The following is a 17,691-nucleotide window of genomic DNA, read 5'->3' as shown; positions in this document are numbered from 1 at the left end:
GCCTCACACAAAGACTGGAACTTAAACCGTGAGCTGAAGTGATGTTAACCACTAAGCTTGCGTCTCGGGGGAATGGAAACCTTGCTCTTAACCACAGCCTCTGGGTGAGACTCTGAATAGAAAAAAATGAGAGGTCTGTCAGCTATAAAGGGAGAAGCATTCTTCCTGTGTTATTTCAGAGGACCTGTGCGTGTCTGTCTTCACTCCTCTGCTCCTGTCTGTCTGGTGTATGTGACAGGTGTAAATGCACAGTGAGAGACACGTGGAAAGACTGTAAGAAACATCTGTTAGCTGGAGGGTTTCTGATGGGAGCACTGTGTATTTTTCCCCCTTCGTCTTCTCTCTCTTTCTCACTCTGTTTTCCTGCTATCTATCCAACATTCCAGCACAGCTTTGCCAAAGCTCAGTCGCTTGTTGCGATGGAAAGGGAGGCATAATGGGAGAGGATCAAAGAGCTAAACGAGGGGCTAAAGATACTGAAGCAGATTAGCAGCGCTTCCCACAATGCCGACAGCTGCTCATAACCACGCTGGGCCTAAAGATATTGTTTCAGATTAGCGGCAGCGCTACAATGCCCAGGCAGCTGCCGTCTGCTGCCCATATTACAATAGGAGAGGGAGGATCAACGCACACACTGAAAAACATGTGTTATCATCACAAAGGGATTGTCAGCTTCAAACGCCTTACATCCCTCTGCCATCCCTCAGGATCAAACAGGCTGTTTGCTGGCAGTTATCACAGAGCTCTCTCTTCTAGTCTAGTCACATCTATTCTCCACTCTTCACTCTTCTTCCCTCGCTCTCTTTTTTTTCCCACTCCTATTTTATTTCGCCCCCTCTTTCTCTTTCTCAGCAGGGCCCTAATCTCAATCACCGTTATCCTCGAAGCCATCGCTTTTCATAATATGCTCCTGCCATCGCTGACAGACAAATAATCAAGACAATCCCTTTTGTCTGGAGTTTGCTTCGTTCTCCCCCGCCCCTCCCTCCCTTTCGAAATTATCAACAACACAGGATCTTATTGTGGGGCTCTTGATATATCTCAAAGCCATATATTGTTTGTCTGAATTCTCTGACAACCTCAGAGCCATACTCAGCATCATAAAGAGCGAAATGTCTGAAACAGATAGGGGATCGCTTTGTTCTTTATTGTAATGGATGATGAACTCGCTAACTCAATCCACAGCATCCTAAACAGACTGCCGCTGAATGCATTCGCTGATATGAATGTGTCACATTATGAGGCAACAATTACAAGAATTGGATGAGAATTGTTCTTGAGGGGGAAAAAATGACAGCAATTCGTTCACGCAGGAAATGTTTTCCGTCACTGCTCATCTGATTGTTTTTTTTGTTTTGTTTGTTTGGTTGGGGATTTTTTGCCTCTCCTCCGCAGGGAACCATTTCCTAACTCACACACAGACATATAGATATTTAGACAGACACATAAAAATGAAGAGGTGAGGGATGAGACAGACTGAATCTGACAATTTTCACATAATAAAAAAAAATTCTTTGGCTCAGTCACTGCACTTGAAGCTGCACGGACAGAAAACATTTTTGTTACGTGATTGTAATTATGGTGTCTAAATATTTTTAACAATGTTTTACGGCACGTCGTGCCTCTGTGCAGCTTGCAGCCTTTAAACTTTAGTAAAAGCGGCGTGATGTGTTAAATGCACAAATGCTTTTACTCACAAAAAGTCACATGCGGCATATTTCAAATGATTTTTGTTGCTTTCTTTATTTTCCCAATGAAAACATTTTCGCACATCAATTTGGGATCTTTATGATGAAAAGCATGAATGAGCTGGAGTAAGTGATTTTTGATGTTTATATTTCTCTGCATCACGGTATTCGATCATGTCTGCCAAGAACATCACGATGAAGTGAAACACCTAAAACCATCAGCAGTTTAAAAGTGATCTTTTTTCACTTTTAATAACCACATAAAGCCTTAGAAAACCAGCTGTGAGGAGCTTAAAGTGCAATAAGTGACATTCAAGCTCTCATTCAAATTCTGTATCCAAACAAGAACTTGTCATGATCAGGATTTGTAGTTAGTTTTATTTTGCTTTGTAAATTAAATCCATATTAAGTTATTGATACAAACTGACGGGGTGTTAATAACAATAAGAAGAGATGCATTTTTTTTTCGTTGTTCTTCTTCATCAGACAAATCTCCTTTATGTTTGGATGAGAAGTTGAGATACAGTATGATTCACCTACCAGTGTTTTTTTTATTTTATTTTTTTTATTTGAAGCTTCACCAGAATGCCAGTATTTTAATCATATATCTGTCATTTAGTGTAATTCATGTCTTTGCCAAACCACATAATGGGTGTTATTCGTGGTATGCGTGATGCTGGAATTGGAGGTTATGCCTCATCTGCGGAGTTACTCATCCCTTTGGAAGGCGAGATGAATGCCTCTGCGAGTAAAAAGAGCGAGGGTCCGCTGGGTGCCGTCAGCGCCGGGACTTCCCCGTTTCTCCAGTAGATGCCAGCAGTGAACCATTTAAAAACACGGCCACGTCTCGCTCTCTCTCCCTCTCTCGCTCCCCCTCTAAATTGTGAGGGCGCTCTGCATCTAGCTGCTTTGGAGTTGGAGATGGTACAGATGGCTGGCCTAAACGCAACACTTATCCAGACATTTCACTGTTCGCAGAATGATATCAAAGTCAACTCAAAATGGAGGCTGTGCCATCAACTTGAAACAAATTCTAACACTTCCAACAGAATTGTATTGTGAGTAAAGTCGCGGTGGATTTGGTCAGCGTTCAGCACAGATGTCCCCCCTGTGTGTGTTTGCGTTAAATAAAAACTAGTGCTCACATCCTCTTAAAAATTCAGCTGTGGGATTTTCGGGGATAACTGCTCACAATTATAATGTTTTAATCCAGATTGAATTCAGACACATTTATTTATTTCAGAGCGTGAGAGTTTAAATCGTGCTTTAAAACATAAAAAAACGACAGAGTGGTTCAGGGAACACAAATGCCCTAAATTATGGGAAATATGAGGAGCTGAAATAGCAACGTGTGCGCTTTTGTGTTTGAAGTGCTGAAGAAAACGTTAATTAAGGTTTATTTACATTTTTACACGTACATTTAGTACAATTCCAGTGCGAAAAATAAAAATAAAATGTAAGAAACGATTTTCCCTTATTTCTGCCCTTTGTCCTCATCCTGACATGGATTGCAGTCACACAAGCTCAGATCAAAGTCATCAAATTCCCCCACGTGGGCACGCAGACCTGCTGTCATTTTAATGTTACAGTGCAAACGTCACATCACATTGACGCGCGCGAATTAAAGAGCACAAATTTATCTCTCAATAGGCTCCCTTGTACCCTCAAAGTGTGTGCTTGTGTGCGCGAGGAGCGAAGACGCATGCTTGTAATGTGACATTACATTTACCAAGAATACCTTTTATTTTTATTTATTTATTTTCCTCTCTTACAGCCCGAGTGCCCTCTCCTCACTGTCTTTCTCTCCTCTGCTTTTTACTCCCATCCATTAGTTTCCATTAGTTTCTCGGTGCGCGCAACAGTTTTTGGGATTAAATAGCTGTGAAAACACTCGCGGTACCTGCCACTCTCTCAGATCCAGTTTTTCACAAAACATGTTTACAACTGGTTTCGCAAGTAATGCTCACTCTGAATGTGTGTTTTTGTGCGTGAGGTCATCCGCGAGTGTGTGCGAGTCCACTGTTTGGGCTCCAACAATAGGTTATCTGTGCCTATTTCGGAAGGCGGGGCCCCAGAGACCTGGCTCCACTGTGTGATTGGCTGTGAGAAGTTTACTTTGGAGGGTGCTGTATGGTGGATTTTTTTTCTTTTGCTTGGTGTTTTTTTTTTTTTATACTTCCAATTAAATGTGGAATGCAGGACTCTTGAAGGCCATTTGAAGTGTGCTGTGTTTGCATGTGTATGAGCGTGCGTGTGCATGCATGTGTGTGTATGTTTGTTTGTCTCCCTAGCCTTCTCTTTCATTTCCACACACAGAGGTCCGTCTGTGGAGATGAGACAACCTCCCAAGCAGGTAAGATGGGACCCGAAACGCGCTCAGTTATTTTTCCATGTCAGTTTGATTCCATCTGCGTTTGCCGTAGTGACCTTAGGTGGAAACAAGGAGGCTGTGAACACAACCGCAAATTATTTCTTTCTGTGGCAAAATCTTCTCATCCAGAGAGGAATAACACTTTCAGCAAATGTGTGTGAGTCCCCTGTGAGTCATGCAAGACTTCTGGCTCCCTGTTTACTGTTTGTCAGAGGTGTCTTTTGTCTGGATGTGATTAGTAGCCGCCTTTTTTCCTCTTTCATGCGCAGGAGTATATGCGGCCTGCTTTCAAAGGGCCCGCTCGGACCAAAGACGACTATTGTAACTGTAATGTCAGCGAATGCTTCAGTTTTTTTCAAGAGAACTTGAACACAGCGCAAACACAGAAAAACACAAATATTAGCACCCGGACTCAAATGTGAAGAGGAGGTGGAAATAAAAGAGAATTTAAACTTAATGAACATGCATTACTGGCATAGAAGTGCTTTCATCAGACTCCTTTTCAAACGTGTTTTCACATCCCCTCAGATGCAACATCACAGCACCAGTGAATCTGACAGAGAGGAGAGAAAGTCTTTATTTAGACTCAAATGGGTCTCATCTGAAATAATGAATATGTCCTTGAGAAAAACAAAGAGCCCCACAAAACAGGCTACTCTTCTACAGAGGCAACGGAGATGGCAGATAATTGTTTTCAAGTCTGGCACTGCTCTGTAAATGAGTTTGTTCTGTTCTGCAGGCGGCTAACTGTGGCTTTCCTTCCTTTCATTTCTCCCTTTTTCGCAGACACACACACAGCAAGCACGCTTTTTGATTTTTCTTCTCTTTGTCTTTGTTTTCTTGTTATCTGGCCTCCATGTTTACCCTCTCCTTGGCTCTCTTGATACCCTCTTTCTTTCTCTTCGGTCTTTCTTTTCTCCCCTCTTTTCTCTCAGTTCGGCATTCTTAGGAGCGGCAGACTTTTTTACATCTTTGCCTTACTCGTTGTTCCCTTTCTTTGTCTTGTTTGCTCACTAAGCGCTAACAACAGAGGAATTCTCTATTTTGCTGTGCGTTCTTCACAACAAATAGTTTACCTTGACTTCAGCTGCCTCGTCCTGCTGCTTTCACGTCTAACTGTTGTTATTCCTCCACAACAATTGATCATTCCCTCAAAACACAAGATCAGTTGAGCTCTGAGCCACTGTGGACATTTGAGTTGTGCACAGAAGTGTCTGTGTAGACAAGTGATAAACATGGAAATAATGACCGCTATACCTATTACAACGTACACTGTGCAGTAAATTAACTTTTCACTTTTTTTCACTCTGGCATATTTCTATGTGAAAATATTGCGCAGTGTATTTCTCAACAGCATGGATTCATTTCAAGGCTTCTATCCTCCTAACGTTTAAACCATCCAAATCAACTTAGTTCTACAAAGGTGTAGGCCTTTTTCAACTTCAGGATTCAACTACAACCATAAATTGTTCCATCACCAAAAGCACACTGACTAAAGGTGCAACAAAAAAGTGTTACTTTGGTTCCAAGTTTCAGTATTTGGATTTGAGAAGAAAGCAACCAATCAGAACAGGTTTAGAAACTGGTAGTTCATCATCCTGCATAATACATGTAGAACAGGAAAAAATATCAAGAAAACCTGAAGTAAATTACTCATCTCATCTAATATAAGAAACATACCTGGACTAAGTAACCAATCAGCTGACATGTTTTTATTTATCAGGACAAAAATATAATATTTATTTAAACATTTATGCAACATAAAGAAGGTTGAGTCTATAAATGAAATTGCAGTACACTCTATCAAAAATAAAAGCTCATCCCAATAATTGGATTACCACCATAATATTTAAAGTTTTATTAAAGTTTTTTATGTGATATATATTATTATATGTCACTTTATATATCAACAGTGCTATGATTGTTACACCAAAAAGGGGACTTACTTTTTAAATAAGTAGTGCATTTGTTCACTCCTTACTTCCCATACAGAGTATTCATTATATTACTGTTGTGTTAGTTGTGTAATTGTCAGCATAACATCAAACTTTTCACATGCCCACACATCATCTCAAATCTCTGATCAGTGTTTCTATACCAAGCACACATTTTGCTCTTTACCATTACATTCTTGGCCCTTTGTGCAATAAATTAGAAGTAATGTGCAAATCACTCCTCCTCCTCACAAGCTGTAGATCACTCTGCCATTTTTGTCCTATCTCCCATATGAACCGAGGTCTACAAAGAGCAAATGAATGTTGCTAGTCCAAGTAATTGCATATTTCTTTGTGAGTTACTGTTATTTGAGAACTAAATTTGGTACAGAAATGAGTTAGATTTCAATAACACACCCAACACTGGTCAACATTGTCAACAACTGTAGACAACTGAGCAGTGAAGCGCAGAAGAAACCTATTCTACATCAACAGAATTGTCAAAACCTTCTGGCCGGGTCAAACAATCCAGCTGCTGCAGAGACAGCAGAGCATGTGTAGAGCAAGTGTTGTCACTCTAGAATATTTTCAATTATAAGGCAAAATTAATGAAAACTGTGGGGTTTGAGAAAAAAAACAGCCCCTCGCCCATTAATGAATCACAGGAAAGTAATATATAAAACGTAAACATTTGCAGCTGAAGGGAATAAAACTTTTTTCCATACCAAAGTTAGCAAGTTGCCTAGCTAGCTAACTAGCTATCATAGCTACCATTCTTGCTAAATTCTGAGAAAACAATGAAAGAAAAAACAAACTCAATTCAATTCATAAGTTGTGAACTTTGGCTAAAGGTATGGCTGTATTTACCCGTGTCTCATTCATATAGAGAGTAGTTTAACCTGAATGGGATATTTAGACAGGCTTCCCGGGATTATTTTATAATCACAGGAAAATGCAAACTTACACTTAAAGGTATAATAAAAGAAGTACTGTCCTTCCTCCCTTTTCTTTTTCCTTTCCTTCATTCCCTTCTCATTCTCATGGGGTTTTTATTCCCAGGGTCCCACTCTGGAGTGCCTGCTGTCCCTTGAGAACCATATGAAGCCCTCTCTGGCAGGGTAATAATGGCTTTCCAACATCACCTATTTAGACTGCAAGTTTCCATTAAATCTCACCATGTCATTACAGTTCATATTCTTAATTATGCAGCAAATGTCCCCAAGGGAATATCATGGAGGCCACTACTCCACAATCTGTCCATATGGCACTTAATTAAAAGTTTTCTTAAGAATAAATTGTATTCAATTCAATTAAAACTGTAATGTCATACCAAAATAATGGGCATAGCCTCCTACAACGTGCAGCTCAGAACACACACACAAAAAATCTTTTCTGTCTCTCTCTCTTTCTTTTTTTTTTTTTTTGCAATGTTTGCAATGGGAAAAGTGCATATCTCCCTTCCAAAATGGAAAAAAAAAAACCCTAGTAGAAAATATGCAAAAAGCAAATATCACCAAAGCCTCCTACATGCCACCGAGCCCCAGGCAACAACCGCGCTTGAACACTCGAGCTATTTCTAGATTCCACTCTTGGAATTCACACCATGACAAATGAACCATTGGAGTTTGGAATTCCTATTTATCTGCCGCGCACAGAGGCACTTGATTTGGGTGTGAAGAATAAAGGAATTATATGGACAAAAAAACAGACGACTTAAAGGATAAATGATAAAAAATAAATAAATAGATTGTGCGTGTGCTTTTCCTCTGAAGCCAGAGTTGTTTGTTCATCTGATTGAGGGCGTTTAGGTGGGCGTGTCCTTATCATCTGGATGCTCTGATCTCAGTGAAGCAAAGACAATTTCAAATATGCAGCATCTGATATTAAACATCCAGCGTACCTCCACCAAGCTCTGCAGGATTATTTCCAAGAAAAGACAGTTTTGCTTTGAACAATAAATTATATATATATATATATATAAAATCTTTTTTTCCCACATTTCCTTTTTTGACAACCAGCCTGATGTCACAACAAGTTCAGAGCGACAATGAGCGCCGACGCACGCCTCAAGTAATCACACTTTTGATTCAAAAGGCACCTTCCGTAACCTTCCACTCACATCTCAGAGGGTTATCACACAGACGATGAGCATTGATTAGTAGACCGGGAAAAGGGAAATGAAGTCCATTTGGTAAAGTAGGCTGCTGTTCCCCGCACCCCATCTGTTGGGTGTGAGATGCTGACTTCATCTGTTGACGACGCAGCAGTGGCTAGGGAACCAGGGATGAGTTGATTTCCCTCTTTCACTGGTTGAGCAGTGAAGGGCCCTAAAGCGTAAACAAAGTGTTTTTCTTGTTCTAAACACAGTCTTGGCTCGGGTCTGGCTTGGACTTGGCTGCTATGTAGGTGTGTACGTGTGTGTGTGTGTGTGTGTGTGTGTGTGTCTGTCCCTCTGCTGCTCACTCAGCCTCTATCTACAGACCTGATCGGCCCAAACACAGCACCCCACTCCGAACAGGTAACAAATACACATAAAATGTCCGTACGTGCGTACCAACGGGCAACCACACCCACATTCCCGCAATACACACGTGCACACACACCACACACGCGCGCACACGGAGACCAGGCTACTTTGTGAGTAATCATATTGCTGAATGTCAACACATTGAAAGCTTTCCTCTGAATGAAAACACGCATATAAAGATTTTAAGGTTGAGGGTCACATCATTTTTGCTCCAATCATTGCATCTATTTTTCATCTGCTGCCTACACACAAATACTCTGACTCACAGGGAAGAACAGTGGGTTTCAAATCAATCATACAATCACATCAATCCACGCCTTAGCTACATAAAAAAACACAAAAAAAACATGTCTTTCTATCATCGCTGCTATTCACTCAGATGTGAGAGGGAAGAGAGATTATTAGAGCCCGTGCTGAGGTGGCAGATGATAGCCCATCAGAGTTATGTGGCCTCGACCTGCCCTCGCTCCACTGGAAATGGGGGTGAAACGCGGACAAAGCATTTATTTTTAAATGGCTTCAAATATTTCTTCTGCTAGAGGTATGATTGATTTAACTTAGTAGCTGGTGCACCAGGAGGACAGAGAGTTTGTATAAGAGAAACAGTGGCAGCGACGGAGAGCGAGAGAGAGAAAGAAAGAAAGCGAAAATGAATGCGTCCTCTTCCCTGCACAGGAGTATATGATAACTCACAATGTGGGCCTGAGTGAAAACATTTGCTGTCAACAGCCAGTTTCACTGTACTAAGCCAGTCTAACAGATGTGCGCTCACCCAAAGACTTGTGCAGCTGCTGCTGCTGTATGTGTGTGTGTGTGTGTGTGTAAGCCCACTTGTCAATGTGTGTATACGCTTGTGTTTGTGCACCGTTCTGGAGGGTTTATGCGCCTTCATACCTTAAAAAAAAAAAAAGCACCATAAATAAACTTAAAAAAACAAATTTGTTCTTCTTAGATTTGATGTTGATTGAATTACCAGATGAACACATTCTTGGCTATTGTCCTGGTCCCCGGGGCCGACTCAGGCTCAGTTTTGGACCACACTGAGATGGCCTCCGGAATCTCTCTGCCCTGGGAGAGGCATTCAAGAGACCAGGGGGCATCCTGCAGCCCGGTTTAGCCTCTCATTCTGGTTCAGGGCACCTGGGTCGCTGCCCTAACCTCCCCCTTGAGGTCTGGACAGAACTGGGCTTCAGTGCCTGCTTTGTTTCCCCAGAATCTTAAAAGGTAAACATGCTTTTAACAGTGCTTGTAGCTTAATTCCATGGATTATCTTTTTAGGGGTTTTTTTGATGATGATTGACTTGATAGATGTCATTGTAAGTTCATTATTCAAATGTGACATGCAAATTTGTGCATGCTAAGGAATATGCAATAATAGGTACATGTGCAAAATGTAGCTGCTGTTTTAAAATGTTCATCTAATTACCCAAGTAAGGAGCTATTTGAATTACTTTAAATCGTTTTTTATAGCAGGAACTGACATCAACAGACTTTTCAAACATTTTCTACATATGCTAGTCAACTAAAAATAGTTTTGTTTGATGAAACAAGATATCCAAACATGTCACTTTGGAATCTGACAGAAATAGTGAAAAATACTCACAACCAATCATTTAATTAACAGGTGCATTTCTTTTGCACTTTATTTTCAAACAAAGAACCTGCAACATAACAAGAAACAGAGACATCCATCTGTTGCTCTTAGATCACTCACTCGGCTGCAATTGATCATCATATTATTTCAATACCATGGAAGGTAAACAAAGAAACTGCAGCAGTCCTTAAGCTAAATGCATTTTACAGCTCTGGTAGCTCCAAGAACAAGTGTGTTTTGTCTCTTTCCCAGTTTGGTGGGCAGAATTCAGCTAAATAACCTGCTAGTGAGTGGATCCTTATTACCTTAATGAGATCAGAGAATCTTAATTTTAAATAATAAATTGTGCAATTGAATCGATAAAAGGAGACCTACTCTTTTGATTTGATTTCCTGCAGACTGGGGCTATAGCTCACTGGCTCCAAAACAGTGAATCCTCATACAGCCCCATAATAAAACTTTGCAGCAGAATAATAAAAAAAAAAAACATTTCTGTAGTCTGATGCAAAAACATTCTTAATCTCTTTCGCTAATTGCTCTTTAGTTAATTTCAGCTAATTATTATTATTATTATTTTTTAATAATAAGGGTTAGTTTCCACGTTTAGGCACGTTGCTGCTGTAAATGAAATGTTAGTATTTGTACTGTTTGCTAGGTGTTAAATAAGCTAATTTGAAGTCTGAGAAACTGAGAAAGTCTGCTTTGTGTTACAGTCTGCATTATAAGAGTTTGCTCCTTTTGTGGTAAGTAGAATTCTAGTATTTCAGTTCAGCCTAGCAATAAGTAGCGTGTATTTGCATCTGTTTATAATGTAGATGTAGCAAGATGTAGCTTGCTAACATAGCTTGCTAACATAGCTTGCTAACATAGCTTGCTAGCGTAAGTTATTAACTAAATTTCATCTATCAACGGTCTTTTCTTTTTTTTAGAAACAAGGTGATGTCAACAAATCCAATGTTCTTATAAAACACAAAGCTTCTAAATCAATAGGTGACATCCCAGTGGCTACATCTGTGTTTTATATACAGTCCAAGGTTTTTACCAATTTTACTGTCGTCTTTGTGCTAATATGTAATTCCTTCAATTGTAATAGAGATTTTTGTTAATATGTGGTCATGTATAAGGTTTAGCACTATATTGTCAACTTGTAATTCCACAATAACTTATCACATGATATTTCAGAGTGAGCCAAATGTAATTTAACGAGTAGTGTGAGATGTTACTTTATCCATCCATCCATCCATTTTCTTGTGCTTATCTCGTGTAAATTAGTAAATTATTCTATTACTTTTTTTTTTAGAAAAGATAACCATTAATGTACAATACATTTTCTTAAAAGCAGCACACAAATCATACACACACACAGGAGTGCCATCATGCATGTGTGCGTGCATATGCATGACTGGCACACACACACCAGTCTTTCTTCTTGTCTCATTGGCAGACTCATATCCCATCTGCTCTCCAGGGGGGCGGACAGAGAGATAGTTGTCATTGTGGAACATCTCTGCACATGCACACACACACACACACACACACACACACACACACACCCCTCGGTACCAAACTCATCGACACATACACCCCGACAAGCGCACCCCATCAACCCCCTTACATTCACTTTCCTGCATCTTGAGTCCGGCTGTATTCTTCTCTGCTAATTGACTGTCATAACGGCGGGTGAGATTAACTTCAGCTCAATCCGCTGCAAAAGATAAAGGATAAAGATGTGGGGGCCAAACTTGGCTGGGACGAGGGTGTGGCGGCGGCGGTGGTGAAACTGGGTGAAGGGGGCTAATACCAGCACATCTTCTATTTGTTATTGATATTTACAGCCTGCTGCTAGCCACTGCCCCTCCTTTGCTCGTCACCCATAAGGATTAGTGTTAATGGCAGGCTTATAGAGTAAGCGAGCCCCTGTCAAACCGATGTCCCCTCTTTGCCATCTCTCAGATTAGCTGAAGCTTTGTGATGGGCTGCCTCTGCAAGACACAAGCCCCAAAGTATAAGGAGAAGGAGGGAACTTTGTTTAAACTTCTCTTAAAGTGGGAGAAAAGGAGCTTGTGGCTGTGTTTTTTGTGTGTATGTGTGTTTGTATTTGTGTGTGTGTGTGTGTGTGTGTGTGATGAAATCATGCTTTTTCGGTGGTATTAACTTGCGCTTATAGTACATTTGAAAAGTGCTTTTTTATTTTGTGGCAGAGTGAGTGGTGGCAAAGGCTTAAAGCAAATCAGGGTACTGCTTTTTAGACGACATTTACTGGATCCTCTGGATTTCAAAATGCAGAATTATGAACTAATATGAATATAAAGAACAGTAAATAAAATGCATATACTGTATGCTTGATGTGGTGGAACAAAAACACACTTTTATCTATCTTACAGTTCATATATAAGACGTATGACCACTCTCATAGGCAGATCATATTAGGTGGTGATGCCGCTCTCTTGATCTGACCCCCCTACGAAAATCTTTCTACAAAACATTTGACAAAGTATTGAATCCTTGAGCAAGAAGTTAAAAAAGTGTACAGGCATGCTTCTCAGGCCATTTAATACTGGCTGTATTGGGGTCCTTTGTTGTCACATTTAAATGCATGGCATTTTAAACTACCAGGGTTAATGTTAATAACAGGCATATTTCTTCCCATATTTTTAACCTGACCTAATAGGGGGGGTTTTTTTGTTGCCTAAATAACTAGTAAGCAAGTGAAAGTGAGCATATAAAATCAGAGCAGGACGAATCAGCAAGTAAAAAAGAAATGTCAGGCGCTGGCGCCAAAGAACGCCTTGCTGTGTGTCTGTTACGCCAGTGGCATTTGACACAAAAGCAGTATTTGACGCCCTGAAATCAGAACTTGTTGGCAGAGATTTGATGATAAGTGGCTTCTTCACCACAGATGCACAGTCACTGTACCGGTTCTAATTAAGATTTATTGTGTCAGTAATGCTTTCCTTTGGAACACATTGGTAAAGAGCAAGATGATGCAAATGTGACGCGTTGTCGTAAAAGTCAGAGAGTTAAAGCTAATTATTTTATTTCCTTAATTGGTTATTTATTGATTCTTTGCATTGATTTGTTTGCTGCTCTTTTATTTCACGGAACTGATAAAAAATGACACTCAGCAGACCAACACATGTCATCCTTAGCTGTTCTGAAAAGTCAGGAAACGGAGTTTTGTGATTATTCGAGATAAGATGAGGTTGTTTTCATGCATTTTATTAATTTTTGCAAATGCTCAATTACATTTTTAATTCAATTTTATTTATACATTTGCAATTCACAAATGCAGTCAGCTACAATATTGGAAAGAAATTTCAACAATCACAACATTGACCCCCTACGAGCGAGCACACAATGATTAACTATAGCAGCGATGTATAAACATGTAGAGTTTGAAAAGAGGTAAGTGAAGAAGAAGCACTCAGTGCATTATGGGAAGCCCCCGCCAGCCTAGGCCTATCGCAGCGCAACTAAAGGATTGTTGAGGGTCACCTGATCGAGCCCTTACAGCATTATCAAAAAGGAAAGATGCTGTCTGTCTCCTCAATCCAAACTGGGAGCTGGTTCCTCAGAGAAGAGGCCTGAAAGCTGAAGAGCCAATGAAGAGAATCTAATAAGGGGGAAATCTGCTCTCTCATATGTGAGATGACATTTGCAGTCAGGGGCAGTTATATGTATTGCGTGTCTTTTGTTGTGTCTTTTCTGATAGAGAGAGATTATATTTCTCTTGGCATTTATTAAGCTTGTCACCGTGAGTGTGTAATATGCAGAGTTTAGGATACTATAAGTACAGACAGAATCAGTATGTGGTGCAGCCACCCTTTAAGGCACTACTCAGTCCAGTTGCACAGAGGTTTTTAATGTGGTTTCATCACACTGAACTTCAGTGTGTCTCATTTGCTTGTGTTGTCATTTAGTTTCAGACTGATTCGGTGATGTCAAGATCAGGGCTCAGCATCTGTTGCGGGACTGAAGATCGTCCTCTAGTTGGATGTTTAAGTTTGTCATCTCGTGCTGCAGACTGAATTTGTGGCTGATGAGACAACACAGTTTGTGTAATAGTCACAGCCTCTTCTGTTCAGTCAAGCTGATGGACACAAATTGCGCTTCCATTACCACAGGGGGCGTCAATGTTTTTACACTTTATTGCTTTTTCATTTGTTGTATTTCCTTTCACTGTTTTTCTTTTTTTTACATTAAAATCCTAAATTTCAGTACATTTGGGAACAAAATATCCAAGTTAAGGCACCAGCCTACAACGGTCATAGTTTAATTACAACATTTGCCTCCCGTTTCTGGTTTTCGTAGCGTTTGCATGTGCACGCGTCAGTCTGTGTGTAAACACGATAGCTCAAAAAGTTTCAAATGGGTTCTGATAAAATGTTGTTGGGGCGTGTAGTGGGCTCATGTTAATCATCCATTAAATGTGGCTCACATCCACCGAGGCCTTCAAGGTCAACTTAGTGATTTATTGTTTGAAAATTGAAAGAAAAAGCCTTATAACCTAGAAACTATGACCCTTACAGGTGTGGTGTGAACTGTCAAGAAAGAGTTAAACTATCACGTCACATTTAACCTCTGATGTCTCCTGAAAGTGATAATTGTGCCACATACAGCAATTTTTTTTAAACAAAATTTTAAAAAACATTTTTTTCAACTGATATTTATTACCAAACATTTAAACAAATTTTACTAACCAACGAGATGAATGCTACGCATGCACTACAGCAACATAAATTTACTGACATAATCAAAATAATGTCCAATATATTACAATAGGTTTCAACTATTACGTTTCAAATAACAAAATACTGCACATTGCACCTGCTTTTACTGCAGTGTTAACTTCTTAAAGTATGTTTAAAAAGAACAAAGAAAACAAACTAATACACACAAAATATAATAGAATTCCATTTAAGTAAATCCTGCCCGGAGAGTGAGCTGCCTTGGTGGAGGTTTGCGCTCTCAGAGTGCTTCGTGTTAATGGTTGGGGATAAGAGATAAGAATCCAAACGTGCTGAGTGTTTAAACCTTTACACAGCACTGCACATCGATGCCACATACAGACAGAGAACATGTGAGGAACAGTGAAAATCTGATTATATAGATTACAAGAAATTTAAATTTCTACTGTTTAAACAAGGATCAGGGTTGTTGTAGGTAATTATGGCCAAGTGATTTCATGAACACATTCACAAAATGCTTAAAAGAAAAACAGGATTCTTTCAGAGTACAACATTTAGAGGAGGTGGGGGGGATTATTTCTTTCCACTTGTCTTTATTATTTATAATTATTGCACCGTGAAGTGTCATGATGCATTATGTGTGTGCTTTGTCAATCACTGCAAGAGTTTTTAGGACAAGAAAGTGAAAACGTTCTGCATTTACTTCACATTTAAACTCCTTGTTGCCGAATCCTAAAAGTTTCCTCTTCGTTTTTCTTTCTTTTTCCCTTTACCTAAATGTTCCCTGGTCTCCTCCATCCCACGTCCATTTCATTCTTCATTACAATTTTCTCCATTTCACTAGCCTTCTTTGCCCCCTTGTCTTCTTTCCTTCACTTTTCTCCTTCCACTCCTCTTCCCTCTCCTCCCTCCATCCTGGCTGTGCGGATGACAGCCGTGCTCTCATGGCATCTGTCTGCTGCTCCCCAGCTTGTCTGTGTGTGATCAGCTCCTCTCCAGCTCTCCTCCACACTTTATCTCCTCGTCTTAGTGCTCCCTTTTTTTCACAGACCGCCGCTCAGCTGCCTCGCTGCCAACTCACTGTCGCTGTTAACTCACATACCATCTTATGTATTGCCAAAGCAGATTGTGTTTGGAGGGCAAGCAATTAAGGGGGAGGCAAGCGCAAAACTGTAATGTAATTTTGGCTGCGATATTTACGGGGGAGAGGGGGAGTGGGGTGGCGGGCTGTGGTGGTGGTGGTGGGGGGGACGACAAAAAAGCACAGAGGAGGGCTTAAGCGGGTCGGACATTGCAGAGTCAACACCGTCGAGAATAATGATTTTGAGCTGAGATTTAGTGGGACGGAATCTGGCACTTCCCTAATTACGAGAGGCCAAATGTCAAGCCTGCTCGCTGTCAGCTTGGTGGCGGGCGGTGCTGCTTTCTCTCCTTCTCTCGCTTTCACTCCCTCCCTCTGTTTCTTTCTCTCTCTCCCTCGCACGCTCTCCCTTTTTCTGCAAGTTTCTGCATGTTTTATGAATCTCATTAAAAGTCATTAAAAGTGTGGTGAGATTTTCACAGCCTCCACTCCGTGGCCCTGTAGTCCTCTTTCTATCTGTCACAGATCTGAGAGAAAGAAACACACAGAGGGAGAGAGGATTGGGAGGGAAGGGGCGGGGGGCATAAAAACTGAGACAGATTTGAGTCGGAGAGAGGGAGGCATTCGAGGTAAACAAGACATAGGAAAAAGAAAAAGAAAGGAGGACTCGAGGGCAGGGTTTCTAAGTGGATTAGGTGCTAAGCTTCGCTGGGCTAACTCTCCGAAAGGTCTAATTTTTTTTACAGTGCCGCAGCATTATCACCACTTTTCAAGAAGCGAGCACTCTAATAAAATAAGAAAAAGTGAGAATGTGAACAAACACCTTGTAGGAGGGGTGTTTACAGACAATTTGGCCTATCTGGTGATCAACATCTTTCGGGCACAGCATTCTTTTCAATGAAAACTGTTCTGCATTTACAGCTCCCATTTTGGTTGATGCCCGATACAACGCCGGGTCAAAGTCAAGGTCCCTCTGCATCGCTGAGTGGGTGAAACTTCAGATCTTGCTTACAAGCCGATACAAAGACCTGTTTTTCCTCGTTTTGGGGTGGGTCGGGTCGGGGTGAGCGGGCCCTGCTCCCTGTACGCAGCGCACAGTCTTGGCGAGGATGTGCGGCTGACAAAAGAATGAGCTTCCATCGCCATTCAGGAAAGACACGTGGATGGAGGGGTGGGAGGTGAAAACCGGCAATGTAAAGTGATTGGATGCGAGGTGCAAACGAGAGAGAAAGGGAAAGAGAGAAGGCACTAAAAGCAGTTAGTCTGACATATAGCATTCCAGTCCCTACACTGTCGGTCACGCTCCCAATTACACCACTTCAATAGAGAGGCTGAAATCACATTGGCCCCCTGTATTTGTGCACTCCTGCTACAGTGTCTCCTTCAGAGCACACTTCCACACCTACACGCACACACACCGAAAAAGCCTCCTGCCGCCATACAAATACACACACAAAGCCGCACATTGTTGCTGACTGTGTAGCTAATTGAAGTGTGCGGCGCCTGTGAGAGGTAAAAGTAGTTGTGCAACTGCAAGGTGACTTGGCTCACAGCGACAGCATACAAAGGCTCCACAGATGGTCCGGTGCTGGCGAGGTGGTGACGTCCGGTTTTGTGTGTGTGTGTGTGTGTGTTTGTGTGTGACTTGGCACTGCCAGGGGCCCCCTGTGTATTGGGAAGATGTAGTCTTTGTGGGCGGTTACCGGCAGAGGTATGAAATTATGTGTAGAAGGTGGCGGTCATGGTTGTCAATGTATGCAGCTGTGTCAACTTCAAATATCTGCTCAATTTATCAAGACATCACATTT

This window comes from Simochromis diagramma, unplaced genomic scaffold (genome assembly GCF_900408965.1).
Source record: "Simochromis diagramma unplaced genomic scaffold, fSimDia1.1 OVJJ01000816.1, whole genome shotgun sequence".
NCBI lineage: Eukaryota > Metazoa > Chordata > Actinopteri > Cichliformes > Cichlidae > Simochromis > Simochromis diagramma.
This window is presented reverse-complemented; position numbering follows the sequence as displayed.